Consider the following 7,746-nt stretch of genomic DNA (forward strand, 5'->3'; position numbering starts at 1 on the left):
TGGAGTCAGTGTATGCAAATCTCTCTCTCGTGCATATTCATTGTAGATGTCCTGAAAAATCAGGCCTGTTTGTGGCTCTTGAGGACTATGGTAGCCAACTTTTCCTACCGTTGCCCTCTATATCTGTTCCGAGAATAACTACATTACAGTGTTGGCCTCCACTGGAGGCCATTCCAGTTACTGGCATTTCCTCTTTGGTCCTTACAAGTCCCACACTTAATCCAACCAGCCAAGCTCCCTCCCATGTTTTACCACCAAGCTCAGCAAGAATCCAAAAACAACCAACTGAACGAATGAGGCTGTTGTCCAAAAATCCGGGCCACCCTATGCCCAGTGATGTCAGGTGATAACCATGCAGGGTACCCCAAGCCTTCCTGGAAACCCTAATGCAGCTGCACCACCAGCATTTGGAAAGAGTGATACAGCCCAGCTACCAGTGTTTCTTTTTCCTCCCAAGGAAAATCAAGTTCAATCTTTTTCTAGGCTATAAGTTGTAAATGGGGTAGGCGTGATGGCAACATTTTTGAGGAGTTAATGGGCTTGGATGGAGGCCTCCCGGACGTGAGTAACACCCTTTAAATGTGTGGGTTACTAACACCAGGTGAGCTTGGGGGGGGGGTTAATGGAGTAGCTGCGGTGGCTTTGCCTCAAAACACCTCCAGTTTCTTCCAGAGCTAAATGATTTGCTTTTCCCCAAACCAACCAATTATACAACAGTGGATATTCAACAAAATGCCAGAGATGAACTGAATCCAATGTCAGTTTATTTTATTTTAAAAAAATGTTATACCCCGTGGTCTACAAGTAGTTTGAGGCAGCTCACAACTTAACATACATAATAAAAACATAATAAGAATACAATTAAAGAGGCAATTACATAAAAATTTGATCAAATACTTCAAAGCACCTCCCAAGTCACAGATCAGGAGATTACAAAAAAAAACAAAAAACAACCTACATGTTACAGAGAAATGCATGAGAAGCAAAGCTGAATTAACTTCTGGGCTTCTGTAAAATCAAATCAGTGCTCTAAGGAGAGCCCATCCGCTGAACAGAATCTTCCCTATAAACAACTGTGATAGAGCAATTTTAAAAACACCACAAGTACACACTTGCACAGCACACATAGCAATATATACAAAGTTCTGTATACATATATATATATATATACACAGAGAATTCTTTCAGAAATGAGGCCTGCAGTAGAAGCAGACCCCAAACACATCGCCCAGCCAAAGAAAGAAAAAGCATTCTCTCACTTCATCAATTAATGAGAAATCTCAGTACATGTGGTCCAGAAGAAAGCAGAAAAATGACTAACTATCCACATTGACCAGTTTCAGTTCTCCACGAGCACAAACACAAATTCATTCATTCTTAAGAAGCGATTTCTTCTCTCCTTCTAGTGGATCCCAAAGGGGCCCTAGTTACTTCACCTACCACTGCAAAGGGAGCAAAGACCTATAGAATTGGCTCTTTAATTTTATTTTAAGAAAATCGCAAGAACCCACCGCTTGCTCTGCCTGTCGGATTCCGCAGAATGCCGCCCTGGTGCATATGTTATATCTGCATTTTCTTGAAGAACTGGACAGCATTAAACAAGTCACTTACTGAGCTGCCATCATAAGCTCTCACTTCCGTTCAATTTAAGGACTATAATCACGGGCAATCCGATAGGACACTCAAAAAAATAAAACCCTATGTTAAGTGTATTAAATTTGCCGATGACAGAGCTCGGAGCTCAGACTGATCAGTTCCAAGTAGCTCTGTCCATTCCTCCAGTGATACCCCGGAGACGGTACAGTTAGCCTCCATGGGTAACAGATTGAACAGCGCGAATGTGAAGCCGAGTTATGCTGGTCTCAACCCCCTGCATGCATGCCCCAGAGAAGCAGACCTTGCACCAGTTCACCCCCGGCTACGCATCGCGCACGCAACCCACCGACCGATCCGTTGGCCGCTCCCTACCGCTGTGCTCTCACCTCGCCTTGCCGGCGTCCGATCGGCTTTTCGCTCCTTACACTGATCTCCCCGCCCACGATTTTAGCGCAGCTGTGTGGTCGTTGTTCTCGGGGTTCCCGCCGCCAGGGCGAGAGCTGTCAGTCACGCTGACCTGCCGGCCATCACCTTCCCCCGCCAAAACAGCGGCAGGAGAGGAAGCCGCAGCGGCGGCAGCGCGCGAACGCAGAGAGAAGAGCACGAGCATACGCCCCCGCCCCGCCGCTACAACCTGATTGGACGACGCCTGCTCACAGAACTAGAGCCAGAGCTTCTCACACCTCCCACGGTCTGTCCTCTAGGGGGAGGAAAGGGAAGAACCGCATGACGTATGAGGTCCCGTTATTCTGATGTCACAGAAGGGGGCGCAACCGGAATATCTGGGCGTGACGCGCGGGACGGGTGTATCTTGCAGCAAGTGCAGAGGATGGGAGGATTGGGGGGAGGGTCTTAATGAGCTTTTGATTCCGGCGCTAATCTTAGAGGAATTAATATGGGCGTGCGAGAAAAAAAGTCAAAATATCAGGCCGTTGTAACTTTTTTTTTCTAATTCAGATTTTTTTTAAAACATTTTTAGTACAGTTAACATAGTGGCAATATCTGGATCAAATTTAGACTGTATATCACAAGAAAAAAAGAAAAACAAAAATATGTTCATGTATTTAGTTTACATTTCTTTCCCTCTTTTTTCAACCACTTTTTAATATTTTGTGTTTTCAGAAAACATAAAATAATATTTAGTGTTATTTGTAGTGACATTTGACTCAGTTTTAATTTTACTTTGTATTTTACGATCTTTACTATTTCATTTTATTGTCTATTCCGCTTTCAAATGAATTACATTCAAGACAAACCTAAATAAGAAATATGATGTACTGATAGGGCAAAAATGCAACAATCTTTTATGCGAAGTAAAGAAAGAAAAAAAAAATCCCCTTAAACATCTTAATAGTCCACTATCAGGCCAATGCAATATCGTGCGCTGAGCCTAGAGCACAGGTTAACGAGTGCTTGGATGTGTGTTTTGGATATGCATCCATAACCCCTGATGCAATGGGGGGCTCAGCTCAGCAAGTCCAAACTGGCACGTAGCTAATAGCACTCATCACATGTAAATTCCGTAGAGATGAGGCTATTCTATTATCCTGTGATGCAAAAAATCTCCGTCCATCCAAGGCGCACTTTTTAACTCATCAAAATTTACACCTGCCCGGAGCAGGCATAAAGTATTCCCATGCGTCAAGGGCTCAACTTAAACAAAAAAAAAACAACTGCTTTTCTCTGGTTCTCTGGCTGTTCCTCCTCCTCACGATACTAAGTAGGAAGAACCACAGAAGCAGCACTATGCAAAAAAAAAGTTTTTGACATAAAAAAAAAAAATTCGGGGCGCACATATACCACCCACAATATACACGCTCAACTCCGTGTATATTGTGTGTGCATTTTGTGCCAGTAAATTCACTTAGGGTAGATCTTTAAAAACTACGCGATCGCGTACTTTTGTTCGCGCACCAGGCGCGAACAAAAGTACGCTGGATTTTATAAGATACGCGCGTAGCCGCGCGTATCTTATAAAATCCAGGGTTGGCGCGCGCAAGGAGGTGCACATTTGTGCAACCTGCGCGCGCCGAGCCCAGCGGCGCTGCCTGTTCCCTCCGAGGCCGCTCCGATTTCGGAGCGGCCTCGGAGGGAACTTTCCTTCGCCCTCCCCCACCTTCCCCTCCTTCCCCTACCTAACCCACCCCCCCCCCGGCCCTATCTAAACCCCCCCCCCCCCCCCCCTACCTTTGTCGGCAAAGTTACGTCTGCTGAAAGCAGGCATAACTTTGCGCGCGCCAGCCGGCAGCCCCGCTCGTGTTCCGGTCCCGGGGGCTGGTCCGGAGGCCTCAACCACGCCCCTGGCCGGCGCCACTGCCCCCGAAATGCCACGGCATGCCCCCCGAAACGCCGCGTCGTTTCGGGAACGCCCCCGGACACTCCCCTCCCGCCCCTTTTTCGAAAGCCCCGGGACTTACGCGCGTCCCGGGGCTTTACGCGCGCCGGCGGCCTATGCAAAATAGGCATGCGAGGGCCCTGTGCGCGTAAATCCTTCCGGATTTACGCGCGCAGGGCTTTTAAAATCCGCCCCTTAATAATTTATTCACTGCTTCACTTATTACCGATTGGTCCATTCACTAGTGAAAGGACAAATCCCCTTTCAGAAGGCTATCCTGAAAGGGAACTGACCTTTTCACTGACACTGTGAAAAGGACCCAAATTGGGAACTGCTCTACCGGGTGGAGAGGGAGCTGTAGCCAGGCTGTTGTGGACACATAGCCACTTCTTCTGGGGGCCCAATGCAGAGCTCTAGGAATGCACAAATTGTCTATTGCGCATCCCTCTTAGTGCGGCAGCTCATTTGCTTATTGCATTGAGCACCCAGGAGAGGTGGATATTTGTGCGTTCAGAAAATGCACACATATCCACCTCTCCTATCCATACGCACATAATATTGCATATCCATACGCACATAATATTGCATCAACCTGTATAAGAGGGGGAAAGAAACATAAACACCAAAGAGAAAAGATTTTTACTATTTTGACAATTGTCAGATTCAGAAAATTCACCTCCACCATCGCTTTTTGTCATCTCTTCCTGTTCGGCGCAAGGCCGAACAGTAAGGAGTATTATTTATATTCATCAAAATGAATAAGCATTGAATGTCATTTTTCTGCATAGAAATATACAATTTAGCTTGATATTTTGTTATGCACCTGATAGTACTAAACACACAGCAAGAATACTAGTTGGTGGAACAGCTAAGGATTTACTGCAAGAAGTACAAATGCTGCACGTAGACCCTTTAGTTTCCCTGTACTTTAAAGGGTGATTATTTGTGGATAACACCCGCTGCATGAGTATTTGGCGACCTTGGTGGATCTTTAGTCATGGATCTCTCTCCCCTAACTTATCTACTGGCAGCAGCTCCAGCACATCTCTCCCTCCTGTGTGGTAGTGGCTCCAGCACAATTCTCCATTCTTTGGTGTTGGCTTTGGCACAGCCTGCCTCTGGGCCTTCTACTGGTAGGATTTTGCCACCTCCAAACTTTGGGCACTCTAGGCAACTGCCTAGTTTGCTTGCAAGCACCAGCCCTATAAGCACATCTAAATGTATGCATCCACCAGTTTTGTACCACAGCCACAATAAGTGCTGAGACCGGGAGTAAGAGAGGCAGCTGCATTGGGTGACAGGCCCAAGGGGGGCAACATCAGCAAAGCTGCTTTTAATATGTGTTGCACCGGAGGTGGACCCTTGGGCCGAGGTGGGGTTGATGCTAGGGATGTGAATCGCTTTTTAACGATTTAAAATATCGTCCGATATTTTTAAAATTGTCAAAAATCATTAAAGAGTGTGATACAATAGAAATTCCCCCAATTTATCGTGAAAAATCGTTAATCGGGTTTGTGTCCACTATCGGGAGTTATTTGGGGGGAGGGCGGGAAAACTGGCACACCAAAACAACCCCTAAACCCACCCCGACCCTTTAAAACTAATCTCTTACCTTCCCCCACCCTCCCAAACCCCCCCAAAACGTTTTAAAATCACCTGGTGGTCCAGTGGAAGCCCCGGGACCGATCGCCCGTTCTCGGGCCGTCGGCTGCCACTAATAAAAATGGCGCCAATGGCCCGATAAAAAAAAAAAACCTACCCCAACCCTTTAAAACTGACCCCTTAGCCTCCCCCACCCTCCCGACCTCACAAAAAACGTTTTAAAATTACCTGGTGGTCCAGTGGGGGCGCCGGGAGCAATCTCCCACTCTCAGGCCGTCGGCTGCCGCTAATAAAAATGGCACCGATGGCCCTTTGCCCTTACCATGTGACAGGGTATCCGTGCCATTGGCCGGCCCCTGTCACATGGTAGGAGCACTGGATGGCCCACGCCATTTTTAAAGATGGCGCCGTTTTTAAAGATGGCGCCGGCCATCCAGTGCTCCTACCATGTGACAGAGGCCAGCCAATGGCACGGATATCCTGTCACATGGTAAGGGCAAAGGGCCATCGGCGCCATTTTTATTAGCGGCAGCCGACGGCAGCCGACGGCAGCCGACGGCCAGGTAATTTTAAAACGTTTTTGGGGGGGGTCGGGAGGGTGGAGGAGGCTAAGGGGTCAAAGACAACCAGAAAATTGAACTAGCAGAAAAAGTACGTATCCTGGGAATAATAATAGACCCTGAAATCAATCTGAAACAACACATATCACTAAAAGTAAAGGAAGGTTATGCAAAACTCATAGTACTCAGAAAACTTAAACCACTGCTAACTCAAAATGACTTCCGAACAATACTACAGGCACTAATCTTCTCCAGCACAGATTACTGCAATGCCCTTATGTTAGGACTACCTAATACAACATTAAGACCACTGCAAATACTTCAGAACACAGCAGCTAGAATACTAACTGGAAAAAGAAGGAGGGAACATATAACTGAAACCCTAGCAGAGTTACATTGGCTACCAATTGAACACAGAATTAAATACAAAACCCTATGTATTATTCACAAACTAATTTATGATGAGAAATCAGACTGGTTTAACACAGCATTACGGGTATACACGCTACACAGGAACCTCCGCTCAACAAATAAAGCACTCCTAACCATTCCATCAGTTAAAACAGCAAGACTGACACAAGTGAGAGAAAGAGCCCTATCACTAGCAGGGCCCATAATCTGGAACACAATGCCTCCAGAGATCAGGCTACAAAGTGATCTCAGGACATTCAAGAAAAACATAAAAACATGGCTTTTTAAACAAGCATTTTACAAAGAGACAGGAGAATAGAGAGAAATATTTCAGGAAAAGACAGAAAGGCACCGACATAAGGTCCTTAGGACTATACAGTAGATTAGTCTATGAACTTTACACCACAATAAACTATAACTATAATACTATGTGTGATAAAACTACCGGTGTAAGTACCTTGGTACAATTGGTCATGAACTACTTCACTAAATGACTATGTCTAATGATATATTGTAACCGAACCTTTGACGGCACCTGTTAGAATGTACTATAGTACACTTTTACCTACATAAATATGTGCCTACATGTAAACCGTTGTGACGGTATTTAACTTAGCAACGGTATAGAAAAGTTTTTAAATTAAATTAAATTAAATTTTAAAGGGTCAGGGTGGGTTTTTTGTTTATCGGATCGGGCGCAGCCGATAAACAAAAAACCAATCGGGCCGGACGATAAAAATTATAAGATTTGAATCGGAACCGGAACCGAACCGATTCCGGTTACGATTCACATCTCTAGTTGACACTACCTGTAGGAGGGATCCTACAGGTCCCCACTGTCAGCAGGCAGAGAGGGCTGATGGACGGAGGCCGGCTGGCGCTTCACCAATACCAGCCCTTGTTCCCCGCGGGTTGAGCCTTTGGGTGCATGGGCCGGCTGGACTTAGGCGGCCTCCATCAGTGGTCGTCGATGGGTGGATTGAGATCAGCCCAGAGGCAGCAACTAGTGTAGGTATCAGTCTGTACTGGACGAGGCGAAGTCTTGGAGACCCCGGGCGCAATAGGAACACAGAGGGCGCCTGAGCAAGAGTAGACCGAAGCCTGAATGAATCACATCCAGGACAAAGTCTAAAGAAGCATCTTTAAGCAAGCTGGGATCAGGACTGGCGGCAGTCTGGAAGTAGTGGCAAGCAAAGCTGAGGTCTAGACGAGGAGAGAGTCAAAAGGATGGTCAGACAAAGC

The 7,746-nt window shown here is 46.3% G+C and overlaps 1 protein-coding gene across 3 annotated transcripts in view; it reads right to left on the bottom strand.

The window, feature by feature from the left end:
- Nucleotides 1–2,369, bottom strand: part of CDC42SE2 (CDC42 small effector 2) — a 96,817-nt gene extending 94,448 nt beyond the window's left edge. Inside the window, exon 1 of one of the 3 annotated variants that reach the window (XM_029618839.1) lies at nt 2,231–2,369. The gene's annotated coding sequence lies outside the window, so the exon portion shown is untranslated. The other 2 variants (XM_029618829.1, XM_029618846.1) reach the window with 2 other exon arrangements.
- Between the last annotated feature and the right edge of the window lie 5,377 nt (nt 2,370–7,746).

This window comes from Rhinatrema bivittatum, chromosome 1, assembly GCF_901001135.1.
Source record: "Rhinatrema bivittatum chromosome 1, aRhiBiv1.1, whole genome shotgun sequence".
Lineage (NCBI taxonomy): Eukaryota > Metazoa > Chordata > Amphibia > Gymnophiona > Rhinatrematidae > Rhinatrema > Rhinatrema bivittatum.